The sequence below is a fragment of the Macaca nemestrina genome, chromosome 1, assembly GCF_043159975.1.
Source record: "Macaca nemestrina isolate mMacNem1 chromosome 1, mMacNem.hap1, whole genome shotgun sequence".
NCBI lineage: Eukaryota > Metazoa > Chordata > Mammalia > Primates > Cercopithecidae > Macaca > Macaca nemestrina.
In genome coordinates, this window is record NC_092125.1 from 139,472,878 (window position 1) to 139,488,133 (window position 15,256).

General features: G+C 41.6%; 1 protein-coding gene across 3 annotated transcripts in view; it reads left to right on the forward strand.

Annotated features, from left to right (window-relative positions):
* LOC105485405 (BCAR3 adaptor protein, NSP family member) overlaps window positions 1–15,256 on the forward strand; it is a 289,503-nt gene that overhangs the window by 30,190 nt on the left and 244,057 nt on the right. The window contains exon 1 of one of the 3 annotated variants that reach the window (XM_071077163.1): window positions 30–50. The exons of the other annotated variants lie outside the window; for them this stretch is intronic. The gene's annotated coding sequence lies outside the window, so the exon portion shown is untranslated. Of the gene's footprint in view, window positions 1–29; window positions 51–15,256 lie in introns of those variants that run through there. 3 annotated transcript variants of the gene reach the window in all.

The following is a 15,256-nucleotide window of genomic DNA, read 5'->3' on the forward strand; positions in this document are numbered from 1 at the left end:
AGAAAGGCTCAAGTTCACTACTGCAGACACCTCTGTTCTGAAGAGTAAATGTGAGTAAGAAAAGAAACAACTAATTATGTTTATGCTGAGAAATGTTTCTCTTCTTTCTCTCCTTCTTGATCTGCTTATTTCTCATAGTTTCCCGTCTCTGAGCTTCTCCCCGGGGCCTATAAAATGCATCTCACTGGCATCCTGGGAGAGCACTGAATAAATATAAAGCGATAATGAGGAGGAGGCAGTTCTGGGCCACCTGGGAGGTGATAAGTGCAGCCAAGAGGCCCAGTGGGACCTGAATGCCTGCTCAGACAGCCCAGGGATCTCAGGTGTGATATAATTGTTGCTCAGCTTGTTTCCTTTACCTAATAAACTGTAGCTCTGTGGGGCAAGTTGTATATTGTGCTCTCCATATAGCCCTAATGCAGCGCCTGGTGCTCCATAAATAGTTATTAAAAGTAGGAAAGAAGGCAGGCGGGCAAGGAGGAAGAAATGTGTGGGGGTGCACTTAAGCTTCTGAGGTTGTACATAAAATGTGGACAGAAACCTAAAGTCTAGGTAAGAGCAGAGTTTGCACTCCGTCTTTTAAGACAGAATCCCTGGGTTAGTTCAGGTGAAAGCCCGGTGGATAAAACCTGTTTGACGCCTGGTTTGTGGGAGTCAAGGGATGTATGCGCCTCTTCTGCTGGCTGCCACACAGGAGCTGTGTTCAATCTCACAGGTGCATATCAGCCTGGGAGCAGCTGTGTGGCTGTTAACCCAGTGGATGCCGATGTAACAGCTGGTACACACACCAGTGGTGACCCCCAGATGGGCCCACAGGGCAGAAACACTAAAGGCCAGGCCTCCTTCTCCTTGGGCACTGCCCAGAGTTCCTTCACAACAGCGACAAAGGCAGATCCCAAGCCCATTGGAGGTTTTGCGGGTAGTGGACGTGAGTCCTGAAGAGCAGCTTTGGCACTCCAGGGACCACCAGGCCCTGCCCGCCCAGAAGTCATAGCAGCCAGTGCAGACTTTAGCTTAGGAATACACTGCATGACCATCTCTGTGGGACCCCTTCACCCTCACCATCCTGTGAGATGTGGAAATTGAGGTTCAATAAGGCTGAATAACTTGCCTAAGGTCACACAACCAGTGGAGTGTCAGAGTTCGTACTCAGGGCATCTGGTCCTTTGTCAATCACATCAGCAGAGACATAGCAGCTGCAATGTTGAGAATACACTTGATCTTAGCCAAAAGGCCAAGGAGTGACGCAATGTTGAGAATAGCCAGCAGAGGACAGCCTCCACCAAGAGGCCATTTACTGCCTTTGCAGCGATCAAAGCTAACATACCAGTATTGGGGCATATGTCACCATGGGCTCCCTGATCCCTGACAAGATACACTGAAAAGGATCCAACATCAATTCTGTGATTTTCCTGTCATAAAAAGCTTACCTAAACCTAATTCTGAAATACCAGATAAAATCAGGGGCAGTCTATTAAGCAACTGGCTAGTACCCTTCAAAATTGCTGAGGTCCAAAAAGTTAAAGAAAGGCAGAACTGTTCCAGGTTAAAGGAGGGCCATACAGCTAAATGCAATTAAATGTAATAAATGATCTTTCATTGGATCCTGGGCTGAGAAAAAAGCAATACAAAATATAAAGGACATTATTAGGACAACTGATATAATCTGAATTTGAACTGTGGTTTAGATAGTAGTATTGTATCAATGTTAAGTTTCCTAAAGTTGTAATCATAATATGTTTACATAACAGAATGTCTTTGATCTCAGAAATATTAAGGGGTAAAGGGGTACAATGTCTCCAACTAGCTTTAAAATAGTCAAGAAAGAACACAGAGATAGTGATAAGGTCACAAAAGAAATGGAGCAAAATGTAAGCAATAGGTGAATCTGGGCAAAGGGCACATGGAAGTCCCTTATACTATACTTACAATTTTTCTGTAACTTTTAAATTGTATCCATATTAAAAGTGAATGAGAGAGAGAGAGAAACTGTCCTAGTTTTCCAGAGCTTTGGCCGTGTGGTGGCCACACCCAATTTGAGTCAGTGAAAGCTTTCTCAGTGAGAGGGTGGGGACAGTGAGGAGAGGCCTCATTTTAGTAAAGTGTGTCTTCAGACCACTGTGGAGTGCTGACCTTTGCCCTGGACTGGCCAGAGTGACTGCACACAAAGCTTACCTGATAATAGATTTATCTGACCTAGGAGACAGCTTTTGCTTAAACATTTTGAGGGAGTGAATATAATTCACACCTATAGGCAGAGGAGGAACACTGGACCAAACTGAAGGCAGAATGGAGCTCTGGGGGCTGGGGACACAGGGAGCATTCCAGGCCCTGTGAAATACAGAGAAGGAGAAAGGAGGGTCATCATGGGAAGGGATGCAGGGTGGAACCACCACCTACAGCTTTGCTGGGGCAATCCTTCCAAAAGGTAAGACTGCTGAAATCTGAATGAGCAGGGGAAATATTAACAGTAAAAAGACTGCTAGGAGGGGTAGCCATGAAAAAGGACATAGAGTAGAAAAAGCCGATGGGAATGATATAGACAATGATGTGTGTTAGAACTTGGAGGACTATCGGAATTCTGATTCTTTTAGGCCTGGGATGGGGGGTAGAGAATTTACATTTCTAACAAACTATGTGGTGCTGCTGGTCTGGACCACACTGTGAGTTGCAGTGGTGTCACAGGTGGTTGTGTCCAGCCCACCCTGGAGGAGTAATGCCTGTGAGGAACATGTGAGAGTCACATTCAAAGAGGTCCAGGGTTGACCCTGCGGTACCTCTAGCTGGGCAGTAGGGATTAGGGACAGACAGCCTCATGGATGAAATGCCACTTAAACTGGGTTTCAGAGGAGCTGGGGTAGAGGAGGGCCTTCTAAGGAAGCAAAGACACAGAAAACAGTCCAGTCCAGTTTGTCATTTGGGTTCCCCAGGGAAATGGTGGGCAGAAAGGTAGTTGAAGGGCCTGAGTGCCAGGTCAAGAGTTTGGATCACATTTGGCAGGTGGTGCAGACCCTATGGTGGAGACATGACAGAGAGAGGGCTTTCAAATATTGACCTGGTAGAGGTATGAAGGGCAGATAGGAGAGGGGGAGACTTGAGGTGGGAAAACTATACAGGAGGTCCCAGAAGTGGGCTTCCTGGGAGGGAAGGGCCTGGGGAAAGGGGATGGCAAGGGTGCATGGAAAATAAGGAGTCTAAGCATTCTAGCTAAGTGGGAAGTAGAGTTACACGAAGAATCCATTTGTTCTATTAGACTTTTGGCCTTGAGTTACCACCAAAATTGATAGGAAGCATTCAAGTCTTCAAAGATGTTTTTTAAGAAATCAATCCATTAAATGTATTTACAGGACATTTATTACTGAAAATTAAGTGTGAGCTTTCAGGTGAACATATTCAAAAGTCTCCTGAGCAGCAAGTGGGCAGATGGAGACAGTGATGTGCTGGGAAACGTTTACCAACAGGCTGGGACTCAGGAGAGCCCTGATTTGTAGCGAATGTCAATTTCCAACCTATAAAATTCTCTCATAATGGCCGATTTCAAGCTAACAACAGGATGTCAACTAGCTTGTAAAATTCCAAAACTGTAACAGTTGGCTCTTGGGAGCCAGTACGAGCTGTTTCTAGCACACTCCAGAATGTAGAACAAATGACAGGAAATGGTTGGAGCCACTGCATAAGTAGTGAGTACGTTTCTTTTCAGCATTGGTTTCTGAACCCAGAGAGCCAGGATTACCTGTGGAAGAAGCTCACAGGCCAGGTGACTGGTTTCCAAGCATTGGAGCATCGGTTAAAAACAGTTCTTTCCAAAGAATGGAAAATGGTTCTATCCAAAGAATGGAAATAGGTTGGATTTGTTCTAAAGCCCCAAAGCCAGGAGGATTATTTTACATAATAGAGAAGCATAAAGGAAAGGGAAGAGTCTTAAAACTAAGAGGAAAGAGACCTGGTGTTTGAACGTATCTCTATCTCTGATACTTAGCAGCTGCGTGCTTAAGTGCTTTGAGCCTCACCCTCTGTCTTTGAAAGCAAGGACAATACTAATAGTGTACACAGCTCCATGCAAAGCCCAGAAGGCATTCCATATCAGTCAGACTTCACAACCCTCCCTTTCTTCCCTGCTACAGCGTTCACCCTTCTCCACTTAGTTTTATGCTGCCCCAGACCCTGTATCTGTCCTATAGAACCCATCCTCTCATGCTGAGGGATGTCCCACACCTTCAGGGTCGATCTGGAAGCCACATTGGCCAGTCTGCTGCAGAGAAGAAGGAAAAGCGAGAGAAGTTGATCGTGTCCCCATCAGCTTTCGTGACTGTGCTTTGGTCCTTCACAAGTTGTACTTCTTGCCCTTGGATTCTAGTCTTGCTTTTTTCTGAAAACTTTTTCTTTTGGCTTAAAATTGGGATTCTATTTCCTGCAACCCAAAGAGCTGAGACACCCTAATTATCTTCCTTCAAAAATTCTGTTAGAGACAAAAGACACTGGCCCAGGAATCAGATTTGAGTTCTGACCTTGGACAAATGACTTCACCTCTCTGGGTCTTCGTTTCTTATCTGTAAGATGAACCGATGAACCAAATGAATGTAAATGAATTTTAGCACCAGTGTACCTCTCTGTTCTACATATCTTTAGCCTAATGGGAGTATATTAGAGTTAAATGCCCACTCAATTCCACTAGTCAGAAATGAGATGATTTGAATGACCAGAGAGCTTTGGACAGTATTCGCACAGTGCTGATTAACTCCCTAGCCAGTCCTATCTGGGCAGAGGTGATACCTTAGTTCGCCTGGTGTCTGTAGAGGGTCCTGGAACTTGTGTAGAATTTCGAAAGGCTGCTGACCGTGGGCCTTGGCATGCATGGAGCAGGATGATGCTGCAGGGACGTGAGGTTTTCATGAACATTTTTGAAGCCATGAAAGTGTCCTAGGGTTCCTGACCTGGCATCAGAGTGTGCTAATGTGGGCCAGTTTCCTGTCTGAGACTTTGAGAGATGGATGGGAAAAGGTGAACATTTCATCAGTCATAACCACCTTTAGTATTCATCCTGGGACATGCTTTCCCTGTGCTCAGGGAAAACTTGAGGGCTAATTGTCAAAAGTGTGGTTTTTTTTGTTTGTTTGTTTGTTTGTTTTAAATGGTAACAATAAAAGAGTAATTGCTGTGGAAGATGCATATATTTATAAACTGTAAAGAAGAAAGTGAAATAATCTGTTAACCAAAGACCTGGAGATAACTTCTAACAGCAATTTCTTTTTTTGTTTTTTGAGATGGAGTCTTGCTCTGTCACCCAGGCTGGAGTGAAGTGGCATGATCTTGGCTCACTGCAACCTCCGCCTTCCAGGTTCAAGCAATTCTCCTGCCTCAGCCTCCTGAGTAGCTGGAATTACAGGCACATGCCACCATGCCTGGCTAATTTTTGTATATTTATTAGTAGAGCCATGTTGGCCAGGCTGGTCTCGAACTCCTGACCTCAGGTGATCTGCCCGCCTTGGCCTCCCAAAGTTCTGGGATTACAGGTATGAGCCACCACGTCAGGCCAGCAGTTTCATTTACATCCCTCTAATTGTAAGCCATCGGGTTTTACAGAGTCTTGCAAACTGCTTATCTTAGAAATGTTTGGGAGAATTCCTCATTAAAGATCTTTATTAGGTCTTCAATTTTTTTTTTTTTTTTTTTTTTTTTTTTGAGACAAAGTCTTGTTTTGTCACCCAGGTTGGAGTGCAAAGGCGCTATCTCGGCTCACCGCAACCTCCACCTCCCGAGTTCAAGTGATTCTCCTGCCTCAGCCTCCCGAATAGTTGAGATTACAGGCACCCACCACCACGCCCTGCTAATTTTTGTATTTTTAGTAGAGACAGGGTTTCACCTTCTTGGTCAGAGTGGTCTCAAACTCCTAATCCCAGGTGATCTGCCCGCCTCAGCCTCCCAAAGTGCTGGGATTACAGGCGTGAGCCACTGTGCCCAGCAGGTCTTTAATGATTTAAGATCAAATAGTACCAAAGACTTTATCATGAAAAACAGAAATTACCTTCCCCACTACTCCCCCCTCCAACACCCCCCAGCCTTGATCCCCCAAAGAAAATTTTAAGCATCTTTGTTTTGAGTTTTTTTGGTGGTTACCTCCAACAGAAGCTGCTATTTATTAGTTTAGCAACTTTAGTGTTTTCTATTGACTTTCTACAGTGATAGAGGAGTCAGCTACTTCTATCCCACTCCTGCCTCCTCCCCTATCCTTCTAAATATAGTGAAATCATTATTTTCAGATCTTTCTCCATCTCCTCCTCAACTTCAAAGAACACAGCTAAACCCCCATTTCCTGTTCCATCAAATGTAGATAATATCTCTTTACTCTTCACTTTGTCAAAGGAGCACTTGGCACCATACCTTTCCCTTCCACTTCTCTCTTCTACTTCCCAACCTCTGTCAGCCTGTTATATACTTTTACACTTTGTTTTGAAATCATTGTTGAGTTGGTTATGTTTGTCTAATGTTGATTCTACAAGTTGAAGACCAGAAAATAATATTTATCTTATTTTGCCTATAGAAATATAGTTCACAGCAGATAAAGTAGTGAACTAGGATTACATTTCTTTATGGAACCAATGTCCCTACCCAATAGATAATATTTGTGGAACAAATTATCTTATTTTCTTTTGTTTTTAATCCCACCAATTTTCTTTATCTTATCCTCATATCATGTTTTCCATGCTTTTAATCAAGCTATTTTTTTAACTGATTCTACTTCTGTTTGTTCCAGCTCCCCTCCAAAAATGAAACAAAACTAGAAAACTCTGTAGCTCTCTATCTTCTCTCATTTCCTCTGGGTCTGTAACATGGTTGCCATACTCCAATTTCTCTTCATTTCTCTCAATGTTCAGAGTCACATTTTTCAAGCCCTCAACAGCTTCCTTTCTTAATCTATACATTCATTTTTTTGGAATGTATTCTCAGGTAACTTTCTAGAAAATGCTATACAGGAGGTACAATTCTGCTTTCATATCTGAAAATGCCTTTATTCAACTTTTCACTTAACTAATAAATTGGCTGGGTATAAAATTCTAGGTCAAATACTATATTACTCAAAATAGAATCTGTGGTTTTTTTCTAGAATCTGTTAGCATCTACTTTTTATTCTTGGTGCTCTGAAAGTTTTCAGTGGTGTGTCTATGTGTGGGTCTTTTTGATTCATTTGTTCTGGGCATTCATTGGGCCTGTTGGGGCTCTGAAAACAGTAGTCAAAAATATGGTGCTTTAACATATTAAACTAATGAAGCAGACTTAAGGTCTCTCTCTGATTTTCTCCACCTCCCTTTCTCTCTGATCCTCTTTCTGAATGTACAGAGAGGGACTCTCTGCAATTTTTTTTTTTTTTAAAGAGTTTTACTCTGTCACCCAGGATGGAGTGCAGTGGTGTGATCTCAGCTCACTGCAACTTCTGCCTCCCTGAACCTCCCACCTCAGACCCCCAATTTCACTGTCAAGTAGCTGGGACTACAGATCTGTACTACCACACCTGGCTAATTTTTGTTATTTTTTGTAGAGACAGGGTTTTGCCATGTTGCCAAGGCTGACCTGGAACTCCTGGGCTCAAGCAGTCCTCCTGCCTCTGGCTTCCAAAGTGTTGAGATTACAGCCATGAACCACCGGAATTTTCTTATCTGACCCAGGAAACTTCTTTCCAAAAGAAGTGCGGTTGTCTTAAGACTCCTTCCCTAGGAATCTCACCAACTAACCAGGAAAGATTAACCACTGGAGAGAAGAAACAGGGGATCATCACCACATCCACACAGACTATTAATCTGTTCTTCTGAGAGTAGCACAGAGAGATTACCTGGGGAACTTAATCTGCATAATAAGACAACTTTTGTTCACAGTGAAGTTCCACCCCTAGCCTTCCCACCACCTCCTGCAGAGCTCAAAGGAAGTTTTTCCCAGGCCATTGTTCTTTGTGCTCATTCATTTCCCCTGAAAATCATTTACTCCCATACCCATCATTCTCCATCTCCCCTTCCTCTATGACAAAGGATATATAACCCTCATTGGGTTATTGGGTAGTCATTCTCATGGGATTTTCCTGTGCTTTGGCATGTTAAATAATTTTTCCCCCTCAGCGATCCTTGTTTTGATGTTAAAGAAATTTTGTATGTCTTTTTCTCCTATTAATCTGTCTTTTTTTTCAGTTCATTTTCAGTGAACCTTCAATGGATGGAGAGGAGGCTTTCCTCCACCCCTACAGGCCATATCAATCAAAGACACGTGCTCTTCTAAATTTTAGAAAATTCTACTATTTTTTTTTTCTTTTGAGATAGGGTCTCACTTTGTCATCCAGGCTGCAGTGCAGTGGCATGATCTCCGCTCACTGCAGCCTCAATCTCCTGGGCTCAAGCAATCCTCCCACCTAGGCCCCTCGAGTAGCTGGGACTACAGGTGCACACCACCATGCCAGCTAATTTTTGTAGAGATGGGGGTTTGCCATGTTGCCAAGGCTGGTCTTGAACTCCTGAGCTCAGATCTGCCCACCTTTGCCTCCCAAAGTGCTGGAATTACAGTTATAAGCCACCATGCCTGGCCTTCTACTGTTCTTTTATAACTTCTATTGAGGTTCAGAAAATGATAACCCAAAATATGATGCTTTGACATGATGAGTGCTTTGAGTTAAAGAAAATTGAAAGACCTAAGAAATAAGCCACAGAATCAAGGTCTCTTTCTGACATTTCCCCAGCCTCATCTTTCTGATCCTTTTTTTGGAAGCAATGAGAAGGGCTCTCTCTAGAAGTTTCTTTATCTTACTGAAAAAAACTTATGAAGGAAACACAATTGTCTTAAAACCCCCTCCTAGGAATCTCATCAAATAACCAGGAAAGATTAACCACTAAAAGTTGTCGCCACACCTGAACAGAGTTTTCATCTGTTCTTCTGAGAACAGTTCCAAGAGATTACCTAAGAAACTTTATCTACATAATAAGACAACCTTTGTTCTTGCATAGTTTCACCTCTCACCTTCCATGTTAGTCCCATCCAGCTTTCAAAGGTAATCATTTATAAAATAGTGTCTGCCTCCCAGGTTCAAATATCACTCTCCTATGAAGAGAATATTTAAGCCTCAACCATCTGGCCTCTCTTTGAGTCTCATGCTTTTGTATGGCTCCTGTGTTTATGCACATCAAATGAATTTGTATGCCTTTTTCTCATATTAATCTGTCCATGGTTAGATCATTCCAGCAAACTTTCAGAGTCGGTAGAAGGCAAAGTTTTTCCTCTTCAACACTATGCTTCTTTCCTTTTAACATTTTTCTCTTTTTGAAATTCCTGTCATTTAGATCTCAAATCTTTATATCACCCCTTTAGACCTTTTGTCTTTTTTTAAATCGTATTTTATATTTCTTTTCAAATCTATACTTGGGAGATTTCTTTGACTTCATTATTTAACCTTATTATTGTTATTTTGGAAACCATATTTTTAATTTCAAAAAGCTCTTTCTTGTTCCCTGATTGTTTCTTTTTCATAACACCCTCTTCTTGTTTTGCCACTGTGACATATTTTTCTTAGTTTTCTCTAAGGTTTTTAAAAGTTTTTGTTCATTTATTTAATCCTTTTTTCCCCCCATGAATTATCTCTATTTCCTCTAAAATTATGTTTGTCTGTTGATTTATTTTTCCTTTTTCCTATTGCAGACTTTCCTCTCATGTCTGTTTACTCTTGGATTTTCATTTCTGTTTAAGACTGAGGCAATAAGGAGGCTGATAGAAAATCTTAAGAACATAGAGAGAGCTTGTCCACTGTCAAGGAATGTTGACAATAAGTCATTCTTTTTGTTGAGGGTCCCTAAAGGCAGGAATGCAGAAGGCTTCACTCTGGACTTCCAAATTCCATATTGGCTGTCCTAGTTCTCCACAGGCTGACTATACAGTCTCTTCAGAGACACACTCTCCAGTGTTTTACTGAGAAGAGATTGACACCTGTCTAATCTATACAAGCAAGGGTGTCAACTATTGCACATATAGTACTTCAATGGGTTTCAGCCCCATTTTCCATTACTGCTATCTAGGATCCTTTACATTTCCAGACTGAAGCACCTCTCACCTTCTGTGGAGAGACCTTGAGCTCTTAGCTGCAGCTCACTCCACCCTGCTGTATTAGTCAATATTCATACAACTATTTCTGTTTCCAAGAAATCTGTTGAAATCTCTATAAAGCAGATTCCTGTGTTCTTCTTTATTGTAGGCTTATGACATTTTAATTCCTGAGCTAGAAGATTCCTGAGCTTAAATTGCCATATGGTACTCTATAACATGGTTGTATGTTAAATTGTAGCAAATGTATAAACAATGTTATGATGAAGATCCTGGTAGCTAAATCATTACACATCTCCATGATTTTTTATTTAGAATAAATTGTGAGAAAAATTGCTGCATTAAAATGGAAACAGTTGTGTTTTAAAATAAATTAAACATGCATTTACCTTAGGGTCCAGAAATTCCACTCATAAGTATTTGCCCAAAAGAAGTGAAACATAATTCCACACAAAGACTTGTACACAAGTGTTCATAACAAGTTTATTGTATCCATGATGGCTAAAGACCGGAAACAACTCAAATGTTCATCAACTGATTAATGGATAAGCAAATTGTTACACAGTTGTTCCTCCTTATCCACGGTTTCACTTTCTGCAGTTTTAGTTACTTGCAGTGAACTTGGGTCCAAAAATATTAAGTGGAAAATTCCAGAAATAAACAATTTCCAAGTTTTAAATTGCATCCTGTTCTGAGTAGTGCGATAAAATCTCATGCTGGCCAACTCTGTCCTGCCCAGGATGTGAATCATTTCTTTGTCCAGCACATGCACACTATATACACTGCCTGTTAGTCGCTTAATAGCCATCTTGGTTATCAGATTGGCCCTCACAGTATCACAGTACTTGTGTTCAAGGAATCCCTGTTTTACTTAATACTGCCCCCAAAGTGCAAGAGTAGTGATACTGGCATATTATTACAAATGTTCTATTTTACTGTTAGTTATTGTTGTTAATCTCTTACTGTGCCTAGTTTGTAAATTAAACTTTATCATAGGTATGCATGATACCTATCTCAGAAGAAGAAAAATTTGAACAAAAATTTCATTTTTACAAGGGTCCAAAATGGCTGTAGGTTAGGCATATGGGTAATAGAAGCTAGGCCTACGAATTAAAGCTGAATTCTCACCTGTGAGGCTGGAGTTTGCCAAAATTAAAAACAAATTATTTTTTAATGTATTTGAAATAGAGATGGGATCTCACTATGTTGTATAGGCTGGTCTCAAACTCCTGGTCATAAGCCATCCTCCCACCTCAGCCTCCCAAAGTGCTGGGATTACAGGCATAAGCTGCCATACCCAGCCTTCAGATATTTAACTGACATGTACTTATGGCCACTTTGCCTATCAGATGAAGCACAGAGGCAGGATAGGATCAATCATCCCTCTCCAGAACCTAAGATGCCTACATATGTGTTAAACTTTTACCCTATATAAATCAATAACATATTTTAAGAATGTCAGCTTAGCTTCACTGCTTCCTGTTTTCATTTTCTGTGTTACAAAACATATAAATACTGTGCCTCCTGTACCCATTTGGGGATGCCTTCTTGGTGTGCCCTGAGTTTGTGTTTCCAAGCTATAGTTCTTACACTTGGCTCAGAATAAAATTAACTTTGATTTCTTTAAGTCCATAGTTCCAGTTATTTTAACCTTTTGGGTCCACAGATGACATAGTTGGCAGGATTCTAGCAGAATCCATGGACACCCAGGACTCATTCTCTGGGACTCAGCACTTAGTACCAGAATGAACTTATTGTGTTTGAACTGACTCTGGAGGAGCCACTGGGTATACAGGGTGAGTTGCCTGGAATCTGGACCTCTCTCTTTTTTTGGTAGAGGTCTATTTCACTTTATTCTAAATATTTCCAGAATCAGTAAAAGGAATAGTAAATCCTGGGTTTGCTAAATTCTTCCTATGCTTGTTATTATTATTCTAAATTGCTAGGAAGGAAGAAAGGAAAAAGGTCAACTAAGCATTGCTGCAGGTTGGAGTGGCAGTTTCTTTGATCAGCTGAGTGTTTTCAAAGCTCTTTTGTCTGGTCCAACCCTTACATTCTATATGTGAACCACTGAGACAGAATTGCTCTGAAAGTATGGGACACTTCCTTCCTCCAGCCTGAATCTCAGGTGTTCTTAGGTGACTAAAAATCTTGTGGAGGTACTGCGGGAGATCCCTCCTGACATGTAATTTGGTCCCAAAGGGCTTCACCATCAACAGAAAAATACTTCAATTGCAATAGATCCTCCAGGGGATGCTCATAAAAGTTGGTCACCTCGCATTTGAAGTACCTCACTGCTTCAACAGGTTAGCATCTCCCGAGATGGAGAAGATTAACTCCAGGGTAAGAGCCTGAGAAGTGAAGTTCATAAGCAGCACACTTTTGACCCTGAACACAATTAGTTGGTTGCAGACAAAGGAGAAGGGGGGAGTCTCTTTATGTGCACAATTGGAAAGAGCTGGCTCAGAAACAAAAAGAATGGAATAGTTTTTTCCAGGGGTATTTAGAAGCTTCTAAAAGAGGGAATGATAAAATTGCTTCCATTCAGAAGGTGGGACACAAGATTTTGGAAACTGTTTCTCTACTGCAAAAATTATCTGAAGTTTCCACTGTCTCTCACCTCCTCCTCTGACCATTCCTTCTTCTGATCCTCCAGAACCCTTTTATTCTTTGCTTTCAAAACTGCTGGCCTAGAGTTTACTCCCTCTTCCATAACCCACAGAGGTTTTGACAGCATGCATTAAAGAAAAGCCTGACCCAAGGGGAAAACCTTCAGTGGCCCATACTCGCTGGACCAAGGCAGAACTTAGAGCTCTTACTAAGGAATTTCCAGATCCTACCCAGCATCCTACTGGTTTTACTTAGGAGTTTAGTCTAGTCATAAGAAAATATGAATCTTGGCCATTTAGCTCTGTGTCAGTTGGTTCACATGTTAGTAGTATCTGAAAGAAAAGCAAGGGAATGGGTGTCAAAGGCTGACTGGAAAGATCCACTAAACAATTTTCTTTTTTTTTTCTTTTAAAGTTGAGATCTGACTCTGCTGCCCAGGCAGGTGTGCAGTGCAGTGCTGTGGTGTGATTATGGCTCATTGTAGCCTTTAACTCCTGGGTTCAAATGATCTTCCCACCTTAGCCTCTTGAGTACCTGGGACTACAGGCATGCATCACCACACCTGGCTAATATTTTTAAATTTTAAACATTTTTTTTTTTTTTGAGATGGAGTCTCGCTCTGTTGCCAGGCTGTAGTGCGGTGGCACAATCCCGGCTCACTGCAACCTCCGCCTCCCAGGTTCAAGTGATTCTCCTGCCTCAGCCTCCTGAGGAGCTGGGATTACAGGCACGTGCTGCCACACCCAGCTAATTTTTGTATTTTTAGTAGAGACAGGGTTACACCATGTTGACCAGGCTGGTCTCAATCTCCTGACCTCATGATCTGCCCATCTCGGCCTCCCAAAGTGCTGGGATTACAGATGTGAGCCACTGCACCTGGCTAATTTTAAACATTTTTTGTAGAGATAAGGTCTTACTATGTTGCCTAGGCTGGTCTCTAACTCTTGGCCTCAAATGATTCTCCTGCATTGGCCTCCCAAGTCGCTGGGATTGTAGGCGTGAGCCACCACACCCAGCCTGAGAAATTATCTTCATAAACAAACAGCTGGAGACCAAGCAAAAGCTTGAGAACTGACAAACCATTTAGCCTAAACAATTCGCCTGATATTTCCTAAGACCTCTGACTGGTCTAAAGTCCAGCAATGTAAACAAAAACCAAACAAGATCTATGAAAAGATTTGAAAGGGTTTTAGACAATATTTGGAAATGAATGAAGAAAGTCTAAGGAATCATCAGAATGATTCTATTTTAATTTTAACCTTCTTTAAGAGATTGGATGAGCAACTGGCCAAGGTGGTCAAAATGCACCAAATAAACTGGGATTCTGTGCACAGTTTGGAGCTGGTGAAACTTGCTGATAAATTGGCCAGTTATACAGAATAAGAAAGACAACAAAACGGCTAAAATAATGAATTTACAGATTCAACAACTTACTGCTCAGTTTACCTGATCTAAACAGAGGCCTTGCTTTCAAAAGAAGCCTCAGAAACATCTAAAGATGTTTGTTGTTATTGCAAGAAAACAGGACATCTAAAGAAAAATTGCAGAGGCCGGGTGTGGTGGCTCCTGCCTGTAATCCCAGCACTTTGGGAGGCTGAGGCGGGTGGATCACGAGGTCAGGAGATGGAGATCCTCCTGGCTAACATGGTGAAACCCCATCTCTACTAAAAATACAAAAAAAAAAAAAATTAGCCGGGCGTGGTGCCAGGTGCCTGTAGTCCCAGCTACTCGGGAGGCTGAGGCAGGAGAATGGCGTGAATTCGGGAAGCAGAGCTTGCAGTGAGCCGAGGTCGCGCCACTGCACTCCAGCCTGGGTGACAGAGCAAGACTCCATCTCAGAAAAAAAAAAAAAAAAAGAAAAGAAAAGAAAAATTGCAGAATACTGAAATGGGCACAGAAACAAAAGGAAGAAAAGGAAAATAGGAATAGGGTCTCCAAGGGAATCAAGAGGGCTTTCCCTTTTCTTTTGCAATACTTTGCAGGAAGTGAAACTATGTATAAATGGAGAATAAATGAAAGCATTAGTTGACATGGGAGCTACCCTTTCTGTTCTCAACCCTACCTTTTTAAAGAATGTTCTTCCTCAGAGTAATCAAACAGTTCAAATGGTAGGGATATCTACTCAACTAGTGACTATATGCAAATCAGAATCTCTGCCTTTCCAGTAGGGAAATTTAGATGGACATCCTTCTTTTCTTTGGAGCCTTCTACACCAATACATCTTATGGGAGGAGATTTTCTAGAACTTTATAATGCTCATATTTCTTTTTCAAAAAGAAGAAAAATGTTTTTAAAAAATAACTGAAAGAGGATTGATTCAAAATGATAAATCAGAAAATTCAGAGCAGATAGTCATCCAAATTCAATCATCAAGTATTAAGACAAAAAAAGAACTTGATGCTTTCCTTCTTTATTATTTATTTATTTATTTAGAGATGGAGTCTCACTCTGTCACCCAGGCTGGAGTGCAGTGGCATAATCTCAGCTCACTGCAACCTCTGCCTCCAGGGTTTAACCAATTCTTCTCCCTCAGCCTCCAAACTAGCTGGGATTACTGATGAACACCACCACACCC